This window comes from Ascaphus truei, chromosome 4, assembly GCF_040206685.1.
Source record: "Ascaphus truei isolate aAscTru1 chromosome 4, aAscTru1.hap1, whole genome shotgun sequence".
In the NCBI taxonomy this organism is placed as follows: Eukaryota; Metazoa; Chordata; class Amphibia; order Anura; family Ascaphidae; genus Ascaphus; species Ascaphus truei.
In genome coordinates this window covers 165,068,671-165,094,221 of record NC_134486.1, presented here as the reverse complement: position 1 = coordinate 165,094,221, position 25,551 = coordinate 165,068,671, and the positions used below count along the sequence as shown (strand labels likewise).

At 44.4% G+C, this 25,551-nt stretch overlaps 1 pseudogene; it reads right to left on the bottom strand.

The window, feature by feature from the left end:
• Nucleotides 1-971: 971 nt before the first annotated feature.
• The window catches only part of LOC142492339 (HEAT repeat-containing protein 5B-like), a 43,971-nt pseudogene continuing 19,391 nt past the window's right edge, over nt 972-25,551 (bottom strand).

The window sequence follows — 25,551 nt, the reverse complement described above, 5'->3', positions numbered from 1 at the left end:
CTCAGACTCGTATAGATACAAGTGTTGCAATCAGTGTAACAAGCCTGTAACAGAAAAGCGTTGTATATTATTATTATTACTATTATTACTATGTATGCTCACTTGTATAGATACAAGTGTTGCAATCAGTGTAACAAGCCTGTAACAGAAAAGCGTTGTATATTATTATTATTACTATTATTACTATGTATGCTCACTGTGGAGCTTAATAAAGTTTTTTGAATTTTCCAAGCGTTGGTTGTGTGGAGTGCTGTGACCACGGTTACCAAATCCTCCCTTTTACACGTCATTTCCGGATAGGAGCACGCCGACACCACGAGGAGCAGAGATGGCCACCGGAGCGTTCTTGTAGCTACAGTGCAGAACGGGTGTCGTGAGTACACAATAATACATGCAGTTATGTTTTAGGCAGTTGTGAGGCTACTTGGCACCGCACTGTGATTTACTTTGGGGTCTTTTCTTTGAAGAGGCTCCGCTGTATCTCTATGGATTGACCAGCCCACTGCCTGCATTATCACTGCTTTCCTCACTAATGACTGTATGGCTTATATATCAGTGGTGTCAGCTCCAAGCTTTATGGGACACATGCAGATTCAATAGTGCTGCGGTTCAGGAGACTCGGTACTCAACGGGTTAATACCCAAGTGTTGTTTTTTTTTTTTTTTTTTTTTAATAATTATTTGAGTTTGTTATATGTAAATTTGGAATGTATACTGTTATCAAGTATTAGTCAGAAATGTTTTTCTTGCGTAAAGTTCCTAAATATAGTCAGTATAATAATTCAGTATATCTGAGCAGGGAGTTTAAACTATGGGGATCTGCAAATCATTTACTAATGAATCAGACAGATTGTGTAATTTCTCCATTGTCAAAAATCAACTAAAAAAAATGCCCATATTAAAGACCATCATTTTTTACATCTCGACATAACCCAAGCTTTAACATAACAATGTAAAAAAAACAAAAAATCATAAGGTCAAAACCCACTGATTTAATTTACAATTTTATTTCACATTGTGTATGTTTTATGTATTTAATTTGAGTAAACTTGAATGCAGATTGCTGGGAAACATCAATAAAGTATATTTATGCCAGGGTGCCAAAGGTAGAACACAATGATCATAAAACGATTCATTAGATTGGTGGGGAAAAACATAGTACCCTTTCCCATAAATAAATAAATAAATAAATAAATGTATGTACAGTATTTGAAGCACATGGAAATACATGGAGGAGCAGTATAGGAAGCACATGGAGGTACAGTATATGACGCACATGGGAGGTGCTGTAAGGAATCACATGGAGTTACAGTATAGGAACCACATGGAGGTACAGCATATAAAGAATATGGATGTACTGCACTGTATTATTTTATTTATTTATTTATAAAATGTTTTACCAGGAAGTAATACATTGAGAGTTACCTCTCGTTTTCAAGTATGTCCTGGACATAGTTAATATGACAAATAATACATGGTTACAAATACAGTTACATAAATGAACAGGGTATACATTATATACTGTACAATAGATTGCATGCACAGTTAGAGAAGATGTATATTATAAGCTTATGTAACAGTTACAGACCAGATTAAAATGTGAGACAGCCTTAGTTTTGAAAGAACTTAGACTGGCGAATGTGAGAGTCTCCAGTATGTTTTTCCAGTTTTGGGGTGCACGGTAAGAGAAGGAGGTGCGGCCGGATACTTTGTTGAGCCTTGGGACCATGAACAGTCTTTTGGAGTCTGATCTCAGATGATAAGTGCTGCATGTGGTAGGGGTGAGGAGCTTGTTCACATAGATAGCTTGACCAGAAAGTATTTGAAGGCAAGACAGAAAAGGTGAACTTTGCGCCTAAACTCGAGTGATGACCAATCTAGTTCTTTGAGCATTTCGCAGTGATGTGTGTTGTAGTTGCATTGGAGAACGAAATGACAAATTGAATTGTAGAGGGTGTCAAGTTTGCTAAGGTGGGTTTGGGGCATATAAAGCACATGGAAATACAGTATAGGAAGTACATGCAGGAGCGGTACAGGAAGCACATGGAGGTACAGTATATGAAGAACATGGAGGTACAGTATAGGAAGTACATGTTGGTACAGTATACTAAGCACATGGAGGTACAGTATAGGAAGCATATGGAGGTACACTATAGGAAGAACATAATGTACAATATTGGAAGCACTTGAAGGTACCGTATGGGAAGCACAATGAGATACTGTATAGAATCAGAAGCCCATGGAGGTATAATTATTAAGTACATGGAGATACAGTATATGAAGCATATGGAGATACAGTATATGAAGATCATGAAGGCACAGTATATGAAACACATTGAGGTACAGTATAGGAAGCATATGGAGATACAGTATATCAAGCAAATGGAGATACATTATATGCCACCACAGAACTGGCAGAAAAACTTTCTTGTGAAAGTTGGTGTCAAGATGCTTTCTAAGTAAGATATTCATAATTGATGCTTTTGATGAATTTCAAAAATCCTCCAACTTTCACATATTTCTACTTCTTATCTCCTCTCAATCACATACGCTGATAAAGGTAAAGCAAAATAAGTTCACAATAACGAGATACTAATATAGTTCCCAGGCATAATGAATTCCAGACTCAAACACCTCATATGATGCATGTCTATGCCGTCTAGAGAACATAAACAATAACATATATTTAAAAAGTTGACAAAAAACAGAATAACTATTTGAATTACTCTTCACTTTGCTGGAGATTGGTACAGCTCACCAGATACTTGATATCACATGTGCTGAAAGGATCATTTGAATTCTTTATGGTATCACAGGTCTAATTTGAGTTAATTTAGGCTGTAGTTGAAAACAAAAGTACATACTAATGTATCTTTCAGGTAGCGCACATATAGTAAAAGTAAGCTATTCAAAATTAAATTACCATGCAAACCGCAACTTGCCTCTTGCAATGTTACATATATTTCCATAAACTCTTCTTGATACCGTAACCGGTTGAGATAACTTTTTTAATAGAGCAGGCTTTATTATTTAAGTTACAATTCCCATTTCCCAAGGCCTTAGTGTATCTTCAAACTGCAATATTGTTGCTTTCATTTTTATCTAGAATATGGGCAAACTACTAATGTACCATATGCAAACCAGCCAAAAAATATTAATGATCTCTATGCTGAAAATTGTGCTTTAACAGTTCAGGCAAGGAGCAGTGCAGATTCATAGTAGTATAATGCTCATGGTCATACCAAACTAACCTTACCCACTTGCAGTGCAAATATGACGATGTTACTCTGTATTTCTCAGATGGGAAATAAACCTTACAAACCGATCTCCCGTATACAGTATATTTTCTCAATTGGATGGACCAAAAGCAGGGAGCCCTGACAAAGTATCATCTCATAATTCAATACATTTGAACTTTATTACTACATTTTTTGTTGCTTCCGCTAAAATTTCTAACGTCATCTGTAAAAATGTGTGCGTTGTTCATCTAGGATCTTGTCATCCTGTTAAAAAATCCACCCAGGTTAGAACAGATGTAGAAGATTTAATTGCTCCTGCTGATACCATATCACACTATAACGCAGAATATCCCACTTTAATGCAATAAACTTTACTACATCTGTATATACTAAGGATGGACACGGTCCAAATGGAATTTTTGTCAAACCAAAACACGAAAATATTTTACAACCAAAACAAAAATCAAAACATAATTTTTTTTTAGCTCTTGACATTTTGACAATAAATATCATGTGATATTTGTAGCAACCGGACATCCACTGACAATGCGCATTGAAACCTGTTGAGAAGTTTCTTGATCGATTTTAAGGATGCATGAATACATTTCTCTTTTATGCTATTCAGCACAGTTGTCACAGCCTAGTGGAAAAATTCTGAAATCCTTTGTGATGTACTCATGAGGAAACAATTTTTTTACTGTCTGAGAAATACAGAGTGCCGCCCTATCTTTGTCCTACATGTGGGTAAGGTATGTTTCAATATAATCAATAACAATTAAACTGGTATCATGTTAGTAAAAATAGTAATTTTAAATTAGCCAATTTTACTGCATGTAATGTTACAATATAATCATTGTGTCAGTACGAGTTTAAATTATTGTGATAACGAAATATCTATCCATTTGTTCATCTGTTGTACAGATGTAGCCAGACTGTCGCCAGAGCCGGACGAAGAAAAGCAAAATGCTGTTGCTCCATAAAAGCAATGGCTCTCTGTGTGTGGGGGGAGGGTGGTGGTAACTTTTTTGTTTTTGATGGATCCCCCATGGAGAGATTTCCTGCTGCCGGGTGATGTTACACTGGCTACTTCTGTAGGCCTGTAAAAAAGATTGAAAATAATTTGGAACTTAAAAAAATACACTGCTCCCTCATTATTCCTGTGGATTGTGCAGAGGAGTTTTCCATTTACGTTCAAGACCCTTCCTGTTTGTATGTTGATCTAGAATGGGAGCTTAACCTAGGGGTATCACTGATTGCCACTAAAAGTGAAATAAAATGTATAGATTGAAAGTATGTAGACGATACACAGGTTATGAGCTGTAAGCCTCAAAGAAAACCTTACATTCTTGAAATATCCTCTGTGCATCACAGAGAGAGGTGATAAACATATGTACATTTTACATGTTATTTATCAGTATGGTATTGTCCCTACCTTTAGTGCACTAAGCACAGCTGTGAAAATATTCAGCTGCACAGCCTGCTGGCGAACTCCTTTAGCTTGCTTGACACATTCAGCAAAATGATCCAACATTTGCAGCCTGTAATAAACACAAAAACCCAACAGCAACTTGTTGCAATGGGTCTTACACAGCAAAATTCGACACTAAACAGACCATTCTTTTCATATCCATCATTTATTATTACTACCCGTAGGCACAATGAGAAAGCAGGAATTGCAGCAGCAGCTGAACAAAATGGCCAAGTAATGAAAAAGGAGACCACATTATACAGATGTAGCAAGAGTAATTGTTTCCCGGCACCGGGGCAAGCTGAAGTTGTGCGTACCACCTCGTCACCAGTCGATTACATCAGGGGGAGTGACGGCGCCTGTGCATTGGAGTGGAAACCTCACAGCTGTGTCTGTAGTTGCATCAACTCCAATGCACAGGCCCCGTCACGCCCCCTAACTTAATCGACTGGTGACTAGGTGGTCTGAATCGACAGAGCGTGCTGTGTGACCAGAGACTACTTACCATCCGAACAAGCGGCGTTAGCCGACATGGAGCAGATTGCTGTATTGGGATGTTGCTCACAGTGCGATTTTACTCTGCCAGATTGTAAGTGGCATTTTATTTTTGGGTAGTAAACCTTTTTTTTACAGTACTTCACCATATTGTGCTATTATTAATTTTCAGGACCGGTTTTCTTCTCTGTTCATTGAATTGGACATTCACCTCTGATTTCGACCTAGTAGAATAGTCTTCATTTTCCCTTTTTACTATTTATTTAGTATGTATATCTTTTTCCTAGTTATTTGCGCTTCTGTCATTTCTCTTTATATTTCTCTCTTGAGGATCTTGTGGGACCTTAGATAATAAGCAGCACCTACTAGGAGCACTATTACATGTTATATTATTCTCACGTGTAATTTGGAGGTGTTACAGGTGTGCACACCAATTCTTTTGAGAAATATATATATATATATTTAGTAACTGGGCTTTGTTTTATAAATGCCAATGTTAAGAGTTACATTGCTGAACGCAAAGTAGGAGCAAATTTGAACGTGTCAACATTGCAGGAAAAAAAAAACTGCAAAAGGTATTGTTTAAAAACAAAACAAAAACACAGAACATTAAAATAAAACAATATTAAAATTCAACGGCAAGAGAGATTTTTTTTTGAAATACAACAAGAAATTATGTTTTTAAATTGATGCTCTAAATGTTCTTCCAGAACGGAGAATAGGCCTGATCTCCCCCCCTGCTCGCGCCCCCCCACCCTCCTCCCACTCGGCTCCGGCATCAAATGACTTAGCAGAGTCATGTGACGTCATGTTGCCATAGCAACACAACGTCACGTGACCCCACAGCGTCATTTGACGCCGGGTTGCCATCGAGTCATATTGCTGGAAGCCAAATCAAGGTAAGGGAATTTACAGAGGCCTTGTGCGGCCCCCTAGCATTTAATTTAAATGCATTCGGGGAAGCACTGGGCCTGTGTAAACACGACGTCCCCCCTAGGGGGCGCACCCCCCAGTTTGCGCACCCCTGGTTTAGAGCTTGAACTAGCATCACATTTTGCTAGGACGTCTCCTTTGCAGAAACTCTGCCTTCAGTAACACTCACCTGAAAGTGACCCAGTTGCTTTAGCAACTGCTTCCCAATTTGCTGCCGCAAATTGAAATGCCACACTGACCTGTGCTTGGATGACACGTGAGGGAACACCACCCCAAAGAGAGCCACAGAAGCATCGATCACAGACACTCCTAGCGGGAGGGGGCCAGGCCAGCTTCTCCGGCTGGGATGCGCAGATATATTGAGGAAGGGTCATGTTCTAAAGCCCCACTTCCAGATGCACTGTTGGGCTGGAGCTGCACAACATGCAAATATCAATTAATAAAAGCAGCAACAGAATAAAACATCTGTGTCACAATCCCCCATAAACCCTCTCTGCCCCCTCCCCCCCCTTGAAGGTTGCGAGTACTGTACCAACCAATGAGAAAACAATTCTCTGGTCTTAAGATGGAAGCTGTACAGCCAACTGGGAAAAATAAGACTGACCTTACAAGAAACAAGCCAAAGACAAGTCTTAGGCCTTGTCCAGGGTGGCGCTGAGCGGGCGCTCCCGCTGGCCGCGATGAAACACATTGCTGCAATGTGTGTGGCCAGCGTGAGCGAGCGTGGCGCTTACCTGCTTGGCGAGACAACCAAATTTGATATAGCTGCTCACTGATGCGTCACGTGAGCAGCTCGCCCAATGAGGGCGAAAGAATAGGAATAATTATAAAGAATTCTAAAATACGAACGCTGAAAGGGGGATGACCCAATCTGGTCTGTTCCATCACAGGGGTAAAATAACCAGAATTATACATGCCCACTGAGTCAAATGACAAACTGGGAAACTGGAAATGTAAGCAGAGATAAGGGTAGTAAACCCCATCATACACTTCCAGCGACAGTGCCTTTTCACAATAAGCTTACAAAAATAATTTAACACTCATTTCGGTACGATTGTTTTGTGAAGGCATCACCCAGCTTTAACTTGGTTCGTTCAATTTGGGACCACACTGATCATGCAACAATCAAGATCATTCGCTACCTTTTGTAGGGGGAGGGGAGGGGGGTGAGAAATATTGTTTGTCACTCCACATCAATCCCATACCTGATCTTCAATGGATTTGTGGTCAGTCTCCTGCAGCCACGAGCCAAGCAGCACACTGTCATCATAGTGACACAGAGAGCGGAGGAGGGATGTGGTGGTATTGGAAGAGTTGTCGGTTAAGGTGAACTCTGCCACTAGCTCACGAAGAAGCACGTTGAAGTTTCCTATACAAAAGAATGGATATTTAGGTATACATGAATATTTAGAAGAGATAAGAAAACTGTTAATAAATTAAAACAAAATACCATTGCAGATACAAATTAGAGGCTCATTCTATGTTCCTATCACACAGGATGTGAGAACTGGGGGGGGGGGGGGGGAGAGGAGAGGGGTAGGGACCTTTATTCGTGAATACCAAGGTCAAAAACAAGAAGTTGAGAATGACAATTCCAATACGAGAATCTTGTCACATTTTATTGTTTCTTCCTGAGGCTCAAAAACATTGTTGTTCCCAGTTAAGATCCTGGAGCTAGAAGTCCACCAAGTTTTCTATATCAACTTAGCCATTCTTAAAAAAAGAGAACATTAAGAGGTTATCTTTACCTTCATACGTCTTGGGGGGCAACAAAGCCAAAATGTCATACAGCCTCAGACGGACCATTGCAGCACTTGCCTTTAGATGTGTCCCATGTGCTTTAATTACAGAAAGGATGCTATAGAGTTAAATCAAGAGGGGAAATAAAAAGTTTGCATTAAACACAATAAATGATTTCAGAAGGACAGTTTATACCGAACCAGGCTCTCTTATTGCAACTACAAATAAAAAAAAATCTAAACTATCTTGAATAGTCAACAGGTTTATTAGATGTTTGAGCACAGCTTCAACAGTTTCATTCATTGGTTCGTAACTCTGTCTTCAAGGCACAGTAGCTGGACCAAGCTTCCAGTAGCATCAGATTATATTCTAATAATATTTACACCAAATTCATTCAGATGTGACTGGCACAATCGGGTTAAAAAAAAACAAAACAAAAAAAAACAGTGTACTGGTCCCTTGGAGCAGCTGTTCCAGGGACCATACAGCGGTGGCAAGTGTGAGCAGGTGGTTTCTTTGGCGTCTCAGATTGCTAATCTGAAGAGGCAATTTGCAACATTGAGGGCCATTGACAATCTTTAACAGAGTTTAGTGCTCACAAAGCAAGCCCTAGCTGGGACTAGTGTTGCAGATGGTGGAGCTGTGAGTGAGGAACAGGTAGGTAGCTGGGTAACAGAAGAAGAAGCAGGGGCAATAGGGAGAGGCAGGCCAGTTCTGAGTTGACAGATCCCAATAGATTTGCCAGATTGAGTGAAGATATTAGGTGTGTCATGGCAGGAATGGCAAGGCTGGGGAGACCGATTCCTTTAGCAGCCCGGGGAATTGTTCATCCAGCACAGAGGACAGGATACTCAGAACAAAAAAGTCTTTGGTGGTAGGTGACTCCATTATTAAGAGGGTAGGTAGAAATCTGTTGTTGTGCACACATGAACAGAACCAACTAGTCTTCCGCATGGCAGAAAACTAGTTAGTAAATATATCTGTTGTATCTGTGGTTCCTTAGGGATACAGTATGGCTGTGAACTACTGGTTTAACCTAACCCATTTTTTCCAAACGCCTAAAAACACTTTGCAGGACACACAGTACGAACAAGAATACTTTTCTCTTCTAACCAATTATATGCGGATGTGGCAAAATAATATATTCTATAAAATAATAGTGGAGCACACCTGTGTGCCTCTGGTAACACATGTGTATTGTGACCACATATCAGATGTAAACAAACATTGGTGACATCACAGTATTATCAGCCACACAGGTCATTTCAAAACTACTTTTGTCATTTAGAAAAGAATAGAAGGGGGAAAAAAAATGACACTAACTTGTGATTGGTGCCAATAATTTAATTAAAATAATCTCCTAAAAGCTTTTTTCACCCAGTTTAGTAGTGTGAATAGACCTATATTTTCCGATAGCAATGTAACTTCAGTTTCAGGGACAATATATATTTGGAATGGTCTGCAGTTCAAAAATTGCTCATTAATATATTTACTTTATAATGTTACAGGCGGTGATCAATAAAAACAGAATGGTATATTCTATATTCAAGCAGTGTGAGAGGGTAGCATTTATAATAAAATGCAATCTAGTCCAGGGGGGCGCAAACTTTTTTCCCTTGCGCCCCCGACGGCTGTCCCCTCACTCCCGCGTCCCCCCCAACCCCAACTTACCCGCGCTCCGGCGTAATGACGTCACGTTGCCATAGCAACGTGACGTCACATGATCCCGCAGCGTCATTTTGACGCCGCGTTGCCATGGCGCTGCAGGGAGGAAGCCGCCGGAGCCATGGTAAGTTAGGTTTACAGAGGCCCTGCAGCTCCCCCGGCACTTAATTTAAGTGCCTTCGGGAAGCGCGCGGGGCCTCTGTAAACCCCGCGCCCCCCGTCGGCAGTGTCGCGCCCCCCCTGGGGGTCGCGCCCCACAGTTTGCGCACCGCTGATCTAGTCAGTAGTTCTGACATCAGTGAAACACTCCACTATTTGGAAAACAGAGTTTCATTAGCTTGTTACACTGAAGTATAGATGCAGCGGCCGTTATTCGAACAAATCTCGAAATGGATTTCGAGATCTCACCGTGATCCGCACAAGTTTTGCCGGGCAGACTATAATGGCCCATCGGATTAACACAGCAGGGGTCCCTGCTGTGTGAGTCCTACCAGGGTCTGCCTTTCTGTAATAGACGCACAGTAAGAGATAGGCTGAATCAGTCACACTCACAGTGCGCGCCTCTCACAGGCGATCGCGGGGGGTTTATTTAATTTTAAACATTACAGTAATGTAGCAGGGGGTCTCTGGAGCTGAACCGCATTGATTTCAAGTCCGGGGACACCCTACTTCCCAAGATACAGGCCCCGTTATGGGGTGCCGGTATCTCTTATGCATGTAAATGTCTCGTGTCACGTGATCGGGACATTTCCATGCATAGGAGATACCGGCACCCTATAACGGGGCCTGTATCTCGGGAAGCAGGGGATCCCCGGACTTGAAACCAATGCGTTTCAGCTCCGGAGACCCCCTGCTACGATACTGTAATGTTTAAAATTAAATAAACCCCCCGTGATCGCCTATGAGAGGTGCGCAGTTAGTGACTGATTCAGCCTCTTACTGCGCGTCTATTACAGAGAGGCAGATCCCGGCAGGATTCACACAGCAGGGACCCCTGCTGTGTTTATCCGATGGGCCGTTTGCAGCGGCAAAACTTGTGAATATATCGCAGCCTACACGCGGCACAACACAAAATGTACCCAGGTAAATGTTCGGATAATGGCCGCTGCATCTGTAGTAGTTACCAACTATTTGTCTTTTCCACCAAATTTCCCTGGTTCCAATTACAAGCACGCAAAAAAATAAATACAAATTCAATGGTGCAGGTTCCTGATTTAAATGAGATTTAGATGTAAAGACTAATTAAACTGCATAACTTAAGCATTTTATGCAGCCATGCCCCAATTACTTACTGTGACATCATGGTCATGGCACATTCAATGGGTGTCATCAACTTCCTGATCACATCCTCAGTGAGCAGCTCAGGGCAGTGAGCAACAAAACTCTGCATAGCTTGAAAAAAAGTCAATGTTTCATCAAAATATATTAACATAGATGATTCATGATTTAGTCTGCTGTACAAATGGAAAACATTTAATTAATGGCATTTATAGATCCAACTGAAACATTACTGAAATTAAAAAAACGTGTGTATAATACACAAAACAATGTGTATACTATACATTTATACACACATATATACATACATATACACATATATATACACATATATATATATATATATACACATACAGGCATACCCCGCTTTAACATACGCAATGGGACCGGAGCATGTATGTAAAGTGAAAATGTACTTAAAGTGAAGCACTATTTTTTTTCCACTTTACGATGCATGTACTGTTCTGCAGACATCATATATATGCATAACTAATGTCAATAATGCATTTGTAACCAAAATAAATACAGTAGGCTTTATAGAAAGAAAATCTTTAATGTCAGCTAATTTTTTCTTACTAGTGCCCCCACAAAATACATACCAAAAAAACCCATCCCTCTAAATACATGTAACCCCACCCCGCCAATACAGTACATATTAAAAATGCCCCCGCCAATACATATTAAAAATGCCCCCGCCAATACATTTTTAAAAGACCCACACCGCCTCAATACATTTTTAAAAGACCCCCCCCCTATAAATATTTTTAAAAAATCAGGCCGCACGGGTAAAATCATATCTCCTCCAGCACCCCTCATATCACCCTCCCCTGCATCTCCCTCATATCACCCCCCCCTGCATCTCCCTCATATCACCCCCCCTGCATCTCCCTCATATCACCCCCCCTGCATCTCCCTCATATCACCTCCCCCTGCATCTCCCTCATATCACCTCCCCTGCATCTCCCTCATATCACCTCCCCCTGCATCTTCCTCATATCACCTCCCCTGCATCTCCCTCATATCACCTCCCCCTGCATCTCCCTCATATCACCTCCCCCTGCATCTCCCTCATATCACCTCCCCCTGCATCTCCCTCATATCACCTCCCCCTGCATCTCCCTCATATCACCTAACCCTGCATCTCCCTCATATCACCTCCCCCTGCATCTCCCTCATATCACCCCCCCTGCATCTCCCTCATATCAACCCCCCCCTGCATCTCCCTCATATTACCACCCTCATATCATCCCCCTGCATCTCCCTCATATCACCCCCCCTGCATCTCCCTCATATCACCCCCCCTGCATCTCCCTCATATCATCCCCCCTGCATCTCCCTCATATCACCCCCCCCCTGCATCTCCCTCATATCACCCCCCCTGCATCTCCCTCATATCACTTCCCACCTGCATCTCCCTCACATCACCCCCCACCTGCATGTACCTCACATCACCCCCCACTTGCATGTCCCTCACATCACCCCCCACCTGCATGTCCCTCACACATCACCCCCCACCTGCATGTACCTCACATCACCACCCACCTGCATGTCCCTTACATCACCCCCCACCTGCATGTCCCTCACACATCACCCCCCACCTGCATGTCTCACATCCCCCCCCCACCTGCATGTACCTCACATCACCCCCCACCTGCATGTCCCTCACACATCACCCCCCACTGCATGTCTCACATCCCCCCCTCACCCACCTGCATGTACCTCACATCACCCCCCACCTGCATGTCCCTCACACATCACCCCCACCTGCATGTCTCACATCCCCCCCACCTGCATGTCCCTCACATCACCCCCCCCGATGTCCCTCACATCACCCCCCCCACCCCATGTCCCTCATATCACCCCCCCATGTCCCTCACATCACACCACCCCCTGCATGTCCCTCCTCCCTTTCTTTCCCTACCTCAAGCAGCGTGCAGGTTGCGGGCGGCAGAAGCATGGCAGTCAGAGGCGGCACACGCACGCTAGAGCGCGGCTCTGAGCGGGCTCGGGGGAGTGATCGGAAGAACCGAGGGGGGGGGGGGGAGTAATCGGAAGAACCGGGGGGGCTCGGGGGAGTGATCGGAAGAACCGAGGGGGGGGGGGGGGGAGTAATCGGAAGAACCGGGGGGGCTCGGGGGAGTGATCGGAAGAACCGAGGGGGGGGGGGGGGAGTAATTGGAATAGCCAGGGAGAGGGTAAGGTGACCGGAAGAGCCAGGGAAAGAGGGAGGGGGGCGGGGGGTGATCGGAATAGCCAGGAAGAGGGGAAGGTGATTGGAAGAGCCGGGGAGAGGATGAACCGGGGAACAGAAGAGCTGGGGGAGCCGGGGAACGGAAGGGCTGGGGGAGCCAGGTGAAGGAAGAGCCGGGGAGAGGAAGAGAGGGCACACCGCCACAGCACGCACACGCCGCCCCCTGGTGTCCGTACTCGCGAAGCACGCGTACGTACACAGGGGGTAAGGTGCAATTAAAAAAAAATGTACGTACTTGCGAGTGTACGTAAAGCGAGTGTATGTAAAACGGGGTATGCCTGTATACACATACATATATACACACACACATGCATACATCTTTATAGCGCCCATCCAAGTACATAGCGCTTTGCAGTAGTAATACACCTGACATCATAATAAGATACATGATAGGAATAAAAGTAGACATTAGGAAAAGGAGTCCTTTCCCCGAACAGCTTACAATGCTTACATATTTAAATACAGGTCTATTTTTTTATTTATTTTTTATTACTCAGACTAGACCCATATTAGGCTGTGATACCTTTTAGCGGACAAAGAGTTTTTCATAGATTAAGTTAGTGTACAGAGGTTTAATTTTCATTGTACACTAGAAAAATAAACTTTTGAAGTTTCGAAAGCTCTGTACACTATAATTTCATCTATGGAGGACTCTGTTTTTCCACTAAAAAAGGTATCACAGCCTACAACACATTTACACTTCTCCAGCACCAATGCGGCTACTAAAACGTTGAACTATAGAATTACCCAATTAAACATCAATTCATTTTTATTCCTAAGTCGGACTGCACCAATAAGGAAATCGGGGGTGTACCATCCTGCTTCTTACCACAGAGAGCTCCAGCGCGACCTTCCAGAGTCACCTGCCAAGTAAAAGAGTCTCCTCTGGCTTTCTCTGCCTCCAACTCTTTTAAGGAACGAGGAAACACATTTCGCCAAAGCAGAAGCATCTTAGGGAGATGGTATCGCACAACTGAGGGGCCTGTGTAAGTTTGAGACAAGAAATTGGTGAGAAGCCATAGGGACTATAGCAATGGACTGTGAACGGAAAGGATGTGAGCAGACAAGACTTGTCTCCATGTATGTTTGGCAAGGATATGACAAGCTTTTACTACAGAGAAGAACAAAAACAAACAAGTACTCACAACACTCACATTTATTTGTAAAAATGCGGGGACTATGGGGAGCTAAATAAGAGGGAGCTTTAGACGGTATAACCAGTGCAGTACTCAGCTTACAGCAGCCCATCTATTCAGGTTCTGAGAGAGAGTGTTAGCTTGATGATAAATCCAAAGGAAGTAGGTTTATGGATCAGGCACCACATTATATTATCACTAACCCAACTACTCTGTTCCCAAAAAGCGCCTATGAGCGATGCACACTTTTCCATTATCCTTTTCTATTATTCCAAGTTACAGAAATTCAACTTTTGCCATAGAAATGAGTTACATAGCAAGACAGTGATTCATCCGGCTGTGATGCAATTACCAACGGATTGGGGTGCGATACCCCGATGAACCCCAGCCAAAGGCAGGTATTCCTTGTGCTTGGTTTCTACTTTGTGCATCTCTCAAACAGGAAGGGTACAGAGAAGATGCAGAGCAGCGTACGTACCTAATGTCATTAGAGCTCCAAGCAATAGCCATCCAGCCTGCGTGCGTTGTAACGATAGTCTGCTATTTTGTGAAGCAGTGCGTAACAAGTCTTCGGCTATGCTGACAACCATCTGCAACAACAAAATCAAAATAATGAGACGGACTTCATACAGTATACAGATTGGCAACAGTAATACTCAGGAACCAGAATAACCTTCACTAAACTGCTGCAGTGCATAATAGCATGTGTTGGATTGCTTAGCATGGGTTTAGTTGCCATGGAAGTGAAGAGACCTAGAACATGAGCACAAAGTAGATTGCATTTGAGAAATAACTTGGAAATTAGGTCAGAAAGGTGAGGAAGGGATGTAGATTGGCAATATTGCAGAAATGGAAACAAAATTTGGCGAGGTACCGATTGTGAGGGGTGAGGGAGGAGTACAAAAATGACACCCGTGCATCTAGCTTGGAGTCTACAAAGTATAGTGGAGACTTACAATTCAATTGAGAAATTAGGTACAGATGTAGGGTTAGAAGGAAGGGAACTGATAAGCTCTGTTTTTGACATGTTAGGTTAGAGATGATAATGGGACATCCACGAGCAAATAGCAGAAAAACAGTTACACACAATTGGAATGAAAGAGGAGAGGTCAGGAGATGAGAGGATTGAGAGAGAAAATTGTAGAGGGGGGGGTGAGGGGAGAAGATGGGAGACTTTCTCCTTGGTAACTGGTGTGGATGTGGCTTGACAAAGTCGTGTCGAATAGCGTTGATTTCATCTCTAAAGTGGTTAGCTAGATCTTGAGCTATAAGGCCAGAAGTGGGACCTTGGGTGGAAGGACAAAGAGAGTTGAAAGTTGAAAACAGACATTGTGAATTGGTGGATAGTAGATATGTGAGAGTAAAAGTAGTTTTGTTTAGAAAGGATTTGGGCAGAATTACAGGCAAAGAGAATTAATTTGCGGTGCATAAATCAGCTTTAGAGAGTGATTTCCTCCATTGACATTTAGTGAGGGAACAGAGACGACAGAACATAATATTAAGCAAGTAACCATCACAATGTGAAGCAGAGCTGGACAACCGCTCAGAGACCAAAGAATGAGGTCAAAGAGGAAATAAGAGGAAGCTGGAGTATTAGGGTTATCAATAGGAATATTAAAGTCTGCTAGAATGAGTGAGGAAGTCAGGAATGAGCAGGTGTGGAAGCCAGGCAACAAAATTGTCTGCAATACGGAGAGACAGGGGAGTATTTTTTTCAAATGAGGGTAACGAGAGGGAAGGACAAGGGGGTATTACTTGGAAAGTGCATCAATGAGAGAGAAGAAGGCCTCCTCCACCATGTCTGCTCCCTGGTCAGGGGTATGACTAAAGGAAAGGCCACTGTAAGACAGTGCAGCAGGTGAGATAGTAACAGGTGGCGTTAGCCAAGTTTCAGTAATGTCTATTAGGCTGAACGAGTACGGTATATACACATATAAATACAGGCATACCCCGTTTTACGTACACCCGCTTTACGTACACTCGCAAGTACGTACATTTATTTTTAGTTACACCATACCCCTTTGTACGTACGCATGCTTCGTGAGTACGGACACCAGGGGGCGGCGTGCGTGCGTGCGCACCTCTCATCAATACTGCAACCTCCTTCATTGTGGTCCCTAACTGAGTGGGAGTGCAGGTAAGGGGTAAGGGGGAACGGGGCCAGATGGCAGGGGGAACGGGGAGATCGGGCGCACCATCAATCAGCTGCTATAGCAGTGATTCCGCCCGCACTGCAGCTCCTGGCTTTTCTCCCTCCGCTCTCCTCCTCCCTCCTCCCTCCTCCCTCCTCAGAGCTCGCTCTAGCCTGCTGCTGCTGTAGAATGGAACTTTGCATGTGAGTTACAGGCTACGGGGAGGAGGAGGAGGTGCTCTTCTACTGCATTCTGTGCTTGTGTGTGTGTCTGTCTGTGTGTGTGTGTTTCTGTGTCTGTGTGTGTGTGTTTCTGTGTCTGTCTGTGTGTGTTTCTGTGTCTGTCTGTGTGTGTGTGTGTGTGTGTGTCTGTGTGTGTGTGTGTCTGTCTGAGTGTGTGTGTCTGTCTGAGTGTGTGTGTGTGTGTGTCTGAGTGTGTGTGTCTGCCTGAGTGTCTGAGTGTGTCTATCTGAGTGTGTGTGTGTCTATCTGAGTGTATGTGTGTCTGAGTGTGTGTGTGTCTATCTGAGTGTGTGTGTCTGTCTGAGTGTGTGTGTGTCTGTCTGAGTGTGTGTGTGTCTGTCTGAGTGTGTGTGTGTCTGTCTGAGTGTGTGTGTGTCTGTCTGAGTGTGTGTGTGTGTGTCTGTCTGAGTGTGTGTGTGTGTGTGTGTCTGAGTGTGTGTGTGTGTGTGTGTCTGAGTGTGTGTGTGTGTGTGTGTGTCTGAGTGTGTGTGTGTGTGTGTGTCTGAGTGTGTGTGTGTGTGTGTGTGTGTGTGTCTGTCTGCGTGTGTGTGTCTGTCTGCGTGTGTGTGTCTGTCTGCGTGTGTGTGTCTGTCTGCGTGTGTGTGTCTGTCTGCGTGTGTGTGCCTGTCTGTCTGCGCGTGTCTGCGCGTGTGTCTGCGCGTGTGTCTGCGCGTGTGTCTGCGCGTGTGTCTGCACGTGTGTCTGCACGTGTGTCTGCACGTGTGTCTGTGTCTGAGTGCGTGCGTGTGTCTGTGTCGGAGTGCACGTGCGTGCGTGACAGAGTGCGTGCGTGACTAAGTGCGTGTGCATGCGTGACTGAGTGAGAGTGCGTGAGAGATTGTGTGACTGAGGGAGTGCGTGAGAGATTGTGTGACTGAGGGAGTGCGTGAGAGATTGTGTGACTGAGGGAGTGCGTGAGAGATTGTGTGACTGAGGGAGTGCGTGAGAGATTGTGTGACTGAGGGAGTGCGTGAGAGATTGTGTGACTGAGGGAGTGCGTGAGAGATTGTGTGACTGAGGGAGTGCGTGAGAGATTGTGTGACTGAGGGAGTGCGTGAGAGATTGTGTGACTGAGGGAGTGCGTGAGAGATTGTGTGACAGAGGGAGTGTGTGCGTGACTGAGGGAGTGCGTGCAAGCCAAGCTGATCAAGGACCTGAGTAAGGCCGTGCGTATAGTGCCGGCGATGCCACCCAAAAACAAACACATTGCTGCCGCCGCCGCGTGCGCTTATAGTAAGCGCGAGAGCGGCAATGCGACGGAGCAGACTTTGGAAGCCGGGAATATTTGATTTTTAAGGGCTGTCACCTCATGTGACAGCCCCTGAACAAATCAAATGCCCGGGAGCATATAACTTTCGCTAGCTATGATGGGTGATGTCGCCGGTCGCGGGCACTATACGCACGGCCTAAGGAAGCACAGCATTGTAAAACACTGTACAGTACTGTACAGTATTGTACTGTACTGTTTTCACCAAAGTCACAAAAAATAAGTCCCAAAAATATATCAGTCAGTCAAATAAATGCACCTCACCTTCATGCCCTTTCAGTAAAAATACTGTACAGTAGAAGATATGCCCTCTCCTTCATCCTTCCTACATATTTTTAAAATAATTTTCCATTCATCCATGTTGTATCTGTCAGCACATAAGAAAAATCAGCTGACATTAAAGATTTTATTTCAATAAAGCCTACTGTATTTATTTTGGTTACAAATGCATTATTTACATCAGTTATGCACATATATGATGTTTGCAGTACAGTACATGCATTGTAAAGTGGAAAAAAGGTAGTGCTTCACTATAAGTACATTTTCACTTTACATACATGCTCCGGTCCCATTGCGTATATTAAAGCGGGGTATGCCTGTACACACATGCACAGACACACAGTTTGTGAGAGACATAAACAATGAGCAATATTTACCAAGCGGTGCTAAGCTGCAAGGCTTACAGTAACCTAGTAATTATGGCCCATTAAGTATTGAAAGACCAGATACATTTTGTTTCTTACCTTTCCTTTGGCGTGAGGAATACCCAAAGGACACTGATGTACACCGCCTAGTAGAGCAGCCATTGCAAAGCTGTAACCGCTTCAGGGGAATTCTTCAAGTTGTTTAGTCTTTCTACACACCTGTCCAGCAGCGGTGTAAGCTGAAAGGGTAGTGCCACAGCAACACAGCGCAGGCACCATGCAGCTGCGAGTCTGGCTGCCATGCTGGGGTGAAGGAGGACAGACGTCACTGTGTCCAAAAGTCCTAAATACAAACGGCAAAAGGTTGAAACACTTCATAGCAGTGCAAAGGGGAAACACGAAGACAAACTGCACTCACATGGTAGTTTCAGCTTTATGTGCTAAGCAGTTTTCTTGATTTGGCTTGTTTTAAAAATAGCCTTTGGGGCAACGCAGGTGTAGGCTGAAGAGGTTCAACATAGAGGGGTGTTAGGCCAAATAACAGGTGGATTCTCATATTTCTTCATATCCTCTTAAGGACTTTAGCATGTGAGAACGTATTTAAGTTTTCTGTTTTTATCCCATTATTTTCTGAAACGGTCTTTGAAACGCTTTTTCTTTAAACAATCACTATATATATATATATATATATATATATATATATATATATAAAACAAAAGAAACAGCGCACAATCCTAGGGCATTACCAGAAAAATTGGATTTATTATAAAAAGTAGGGGGGAAGACAATGCCCACTTACAAGATGGATTAAATAGAAATCACATAAAGGTTTCTTTATAACTGTGTGGTGGTACGGCTTTAAATGCCCACCGCCAGCTGAGGGAACCACCGGATTGTAGCCCGAGACACCATCTGCCTCTCGGGCTACGACACACACACACACACACACACACACACGCACGCACACACGCATGCACGCACGAACGTGTAACCTTTCCACTCCAAAATGTTGTCCGATATGGAGAACTGGTTGAAGGGTCCCTGTGTGTACAGGTCAACGTAAGAGCAGAATGCACAATAAAAATATTCATTACTATTACTGTACTAAATTAAACTGATGCCAGGGAAACCACAATGCAGGTTTCAATCACTAAATGAATGGTAAAAGCAATTATTTGGAGATGTGGTGCAGGCTTGGGAGACGAAGCAAAACAAAAACACACACCTCAAAAATGACTAGTTTAGAAGCCTGCTTCCATTATTTAGACTTTTAAGGATATTTTAGCAAAGAATTACAATGTACGTCTTGCTTTCTAATACATCCACACTATTACTGCCCTCACTTACAGAACAGGTACCTTGAGTAAAGTTCGGTAGTAGAATTCAGAGTTGATAATGGTATTATAGAACTCCAGGGTTATCACTTTGTAGGATGTATTAACCATCTCTTAACATTTGAGAATTCATGTATGTGCAGCCATGTAAGTTTTTCATGGCAGGGACTACCCAATCACATTGTTTTCAAAATGATTTATTGTTGACACTGTTACTAGCCAAAGTTGTATTTTTCATTTCCAAAAATGCTAAAAAATAAAACTCTGCTTCATTGTTGTACAGAAGTAGAAAATAATACACACAAGATGTTAATGGCTATTTTTTACTTTCTAGGCTATGTACGGCTGCTTATAGGTTTATACATATTGCAGAACAAACCTGTGTAACGCCAACTCTCACTTCTCGACTGATTGATCCTCCGCCTTTCAACATTTCTCCTCCACTCTTAAGGAATCCGGAGCCTCCCCGCAGAAATCCTGTGGCCATAAGTTCCAACACCTCCTCTAACGTGGCCCTCTTAACATTCTGTCGCATGACTTTAGTGAATAAGATAAAAAGTAAAACAAAACAAATTAAAAAAGTTCCAACACCTCCTCTAACGTGGCCCTCTTAACATTCTGTCGCATGACTTTAGTGAATAAAATAAAAAGTAAAACAAAACAAATTAAAAAAAAAAATCTAACTTGAAATGTACAGGTCATTGACGATGGCATTAGGAATGGAGCTCTTGTAGAGAAATAGAGATGTGCAAGGACAGCTGTCTAGGGATTTACACTAATAGTGTCTTCATCCCTCATTGGACTCTGGCTTTACTGCTGGGTTTCCTAATCCAAGAAGAAGTTTGATGCTTTGTTATTAAGCCGCACATGGCAAGACTCTACAATAATGAATTTCTGAGAGATTTCTCCTTGACCACTGGAATTTTACTAGAAGTACTTTGCTGGTTACTGACTGGGGATTTTGGTTATTCCCACCCACCTTCTGTACGAGTCCTAATGAATGCAACCGAGCTGCTGTAAACCTACCTGTTGCTTGCTTTGGCATTAATGCCGTGGCCATAACCGTTCCCAAGAGTTTAGAAACTGCGACTCTCACTCCATAGTTGGAGCCTTCTAAGGCCTTAAAACAAAGTGTTGCTACGTTCTCCAGCTCGGCTGTCCACATGAAAACGGCCTCGGTCTGCAGCTCCAGCAGGCACTGCGAAAAAAAAACATTACTTAAGTAATAATCTCCGAAGAACAGGGCATTACTGGCCAATAATTCCCTGGCTGGAAGAGTTGAAGGCCCGAGGCGCAGCCAAGGGACTTTAACCCAGACAGGGCATTATTGGCCAGTAATACCATGTTCTGAGGGGATTATTACTATTATAGGCTAAATGTAGGCTAATTATGTTTTCTTTACATTTTTCATAAAAAAAGATAGGACACTTTTGTAGTCATATTGATTTTTATCAGCATGATCAGCTACATTCTTATGTTTTTACTGCAAGTTTATTAAAAGAAAATTGTACATACACACAACCACCCTTTATAAATACACACACACACACACACACACACACACACACACACACACACACACACACACACACACACACACACACACACACAGCAGCCCCCCCTATACACACAAACACACTCTGCAACCCCCCTCTATACGGAAACACACTCTGCAGTCCCCCCTCCTGTACACCCACAAACACACACAGCAATGCCCCCTGTAAACCCACAAAACTGCAGAGACACACACACATACCAAAACACACTCAACTCGTATTAACTCAATACGGCATAAACTGCAATACTAGGCAAGCTCCACAGGCAGCGAAAGGGTTACATTTAAAATGTTGAGCATTTCTATATAGCCACTTCATAAATCTGTTCCTGATCAACCCCATCCATAGAGGAGGAGCATAAATAAGTCTCAAATACCTTTTTTGTGCTCAAATTCAGTTTTAATGATCAGTACACTTAAGCCTTAAAGAATTTTACTGAGTTTTTAATGAAAAAAAAAAAAGGCACCTTTACAACAAATGTGAAAATTGAATATTCTCTAAAAGTAAAGTAGTAGAAGACTATGAGGCTTATTTGATAAGCTCCAAAGCACACCGATGTTGAAGTCTCTGGCATATATGGTTTAGTACTAAATTAAAAAATCTAACCCACGTGAATAATTGCGATAGGTATAATATCTGACATACTGTTGAACAATTATATCCAATAGTGTCTTTAGTATGTTGGTTCTTTCTTCAGAAATTACGAAGATACCTCTCAGATCTTAAGCTTAAATGCAACAATATGCAGGTAGGCTTTGTTATCCAACGTTTCTCTTTTGCAACAAATGGAATATCCAACGCTTTACAATGCAACCCTAAGGGCCGGTTTTTTAAGCCAGAATGCGTTATCCGATGCCTGAATGCGTTATCCAACGCTCACCGCCACTGATTAACATGGGACTCACTTTACAACGGTTTTACAATCCAACGCTACTTCCAGAACGGATTCCGTTGGATAACCGAGGACTGCCTGTACATGTATAATTACTTTCGTTCTACAATTGCTATTTAAATCTGAATAAAATACTGCTTTTTCACCAGCACAAAATGGTCATTTGCTACAAATTTGAGATAAAGCTACAAGTATCATCAGAAAATCATAAAAAGATTGACTACCCATTTGGAAGTTCATTAGTTATGTTATCAAGCAAACACAATAATATCCATTTAGTATTGCTTTGCATGATTGTCTACACCAGTGATTTTCAACCAGGGTTTCGTGGAACCCCGGGGTTCGCGAGCACCCCTCAGGGGTTCCACAGCCGCCATGGGGGGGGGGGAGAGCTGGGAGAACTCTCCTATGCTGTCCCAGGGCCCCGCGGCGGAACCCCCACATAGCAAGGACCCGGCGGCTACGGAGCTCAGCAGCAGCCACACGGTCACTGCTATCCTTCCTCTCCCTGCGTCGGAAGTCGTGTCAACTTCCTGCTGACAGGGGGGAGAGGAAGGATCAGGCAAGAGCACGCAGCTCCCTCAAAGAGAGAGAGAGAGGGGTGTGTCAGTCTCTGTGTGTCAGTGTTAGAGCATGTGTCAAAGAGTGTGTGTGTGTAAGCGAGAGAGGGAGTGTGTGTGTGTGTGTATGCGAGTGGGGGAGTGTGTGTGTAAGCGAGTGGGGAATGTTAGCGAGTTGCAGAGTGTGTGTGTTTGTATAAGCAAGTGGGGGAGTGTGTGTCAGCGAGTGGGGGGAGTGTGTGTGTGTAAGCGAGTGGGGGAGTGTGTGTGTAAGCGAATGGGGGAGTGTGTGTGTAAGCGAATGGGGGAATGTGTGTGTAAGCACATGGGGGAGTGTGTGTGTGTAAGCGAGTGGGGGAGTGTGTGTGTAAGCGAGTGGGGGAGTGTGTGTGTGTGTGTGTGTAAGCGAGTGGGGGAGTGTGTGTGTGTGTGTGTGTGTAAGCGAGTGGGGGAGTTTGTGGGTGTATGCGAGTAGGGAAGTGTGTGTGTGTGTGTGTATGAGAGTGGGGGAGTATGTGGGTGTATGCGAGTGGGGGAGTATGTGGGTGTATGCGAGTGGGGGAGTATGTGGTTGTATAAGCGAGTGGGGGAGTGTGTGTAATGGGGGAGTGTGTGTGTAAGCGAGTTGGGGAGTGTGTGTGTGTAAGCGAGCGGGGGAGTGTGTGTGTGTAAGCGATTGGGGGAGTGTGTGTGTGTGTGTGTGTGTGTAAGCGAGTGGGGGAGTGTGTATAAGCGAAGTTGGGGAGTGTGTGTGTGTAAGCGAGTTGTGGAGTGTGTGTGTGTGTAAGAGAGTGGGGTGTGTGTGTAAGCAAGTGGGGGAATGTGTGTAAGCAAGTGGGGGAGTGTGTGTGTAAGCAAGTGGGGGAGTGTGTGTGTAAGAGTAGGGGAGTGTAGGTGTGTGTATAAGCGAGTGGGGGAGTGTGTGTATAAGAGAGAGGGTGAGTGTGTGTGTATGCAAGTGAAGGAATGTGTGTGAGCGACTGGGGGAGTGGGTGTGTGAGCAAGTGGGGGAGTGAGTGTGTGAGCAAGCGAGTGAGGAATGTTAGCGAGTTGCGGAGTGTGTGTGTTTGTGTAAGCGAGTGGGGGAGTGTGTGCCAGCGAGTGGGGGGAGTGTGCGTGTATGTGTAAGCGAGTGGGTGAGTGTGTGTGTGTAAGCGAGTGGGGGAGTGTGTGTGTGTAAGCAAATGGGGGAGTTTGTGGGTGTGTAAGCGAGTGGGGGAGTGTGTGGGTGTGTAAGCGAGTGGGGGAGTGTGTGGGTGTATAAGCGAGTGGGGGAGTATGTGGGTGTATAAGCGAGTGGGGGAGTATGTGGGTGTATAAGCGAGTGGGGGAGTATGTGGGTGTGTAAGCGAGTGGGGGAGTGTGTGGGTGTGTAAGCGAGTGGGGGAGTGTGTGGGTGTATAAGCGAGTGGGGGAGTATGTGGGTGTATAAGCGAGTGGGGGAGTATGTGGGTGTATAAGCGAGTGGGGGAGTATGTGGGTGTATAAGCGAGTGGGGGAGTATGTGGGTGTATAAGCGAGTGGGGGAGTATGTGGGTGTGTAAGCGAGTGGGGGAGTGTGTGGGTGTGTAAGCGAGTGGGGGAGTATGTGGGTGTATAAGCGAGTGGGGGAGTATGTGGGTGTGTAAGCGAGTGGGGGAGTGTGTGGGTGTGTAAGCGAGTGGGGGAGTGTGTGGGTGTATAAGCGAGTGGGGGAGTATGTGGGTGTATAAGCGAGTGGGGGAGTATGTGGGTGTATAAGCGAGTGGGGGAGTATGTGGGTGTGTAAGCGAGTGGGGGAGTGTGTGGGTGTGTAAGCGAGTGGGGGAGTGTGTGGGTGTATAAGCGAGTGGGGGAGTATGTGGGTGTATAAGCGAGTGGGGGAGTATGTGAGTGTATAAGCGAGTGGGGGAGTATGTGGGTGTATAAGCGAGTGGGGGAGTATGTGGGTGTATAAGCGAGTGGGGGAGTATGTGGGTGTATAAGCGAGTGGGGGAGTATGTGGGTGTATAAGCAAGTGGGGGAGTATGTGGGTGTATAAGCGAGTGGGGGAGTGTGTGTGTGTGTGTAAGCGAGTGGAGGAGTGTGTGTAAGCGAATGGGGGAGTGTGTGTGTGTAAGCGAGTTGGGGAGTGTGTGTAAGCGAGTTGGGGAGTGTGTGTGTAAGCAAGTTCCACAGCCGCCATGGGGGGGGGGGAGAGCTGGGAGAACTCTCCTATGCTGTCCCAGGGCCCCGCGGCGGAACCCCCACATAGCAAGGACCCGGCGGCTACGGAGCTCAGCAGCAGCCACACGGTCACTGCTATCCTTCCTCTCCCTGCGTCGGAAGTCGTGTCAACTTCCTGCTGACAGGGGGGAGAGGAAGGATCAGGCAAGAGCACGCAGCTCCCTCAAAGAGAGAGAGAGAGGGGTGTGTCAGTCTCTGTGTGTCAGTGTTAGAGCATGTGTCAAAGAGTGTGTGTGTGTAAGCGAGAGAGGGAGTGTGTGTGTGTGTGTATGCGAGTGGGGGAGTGTGTGTGTAAGCGAGTGGGGAATGTTAGCGAGTTGCAGAGTGTGTGTGTTTGTATAAGCAAGTGGGGGAGTGTGTGTCAGCGAGTGGGGGGAGTGTGTGTGTGTAAGCGAGTGGGGGAGTGTGTGTGTAAGCGAGTGGGGGAGTGTGTGTGTGTGTGTGTGTAAGCGAGTGGGGGAGTGTGTGTGTGTGTGTGTGTGTAAGCGAGTGGGGGAGTTTGTGGGTGTATGCGA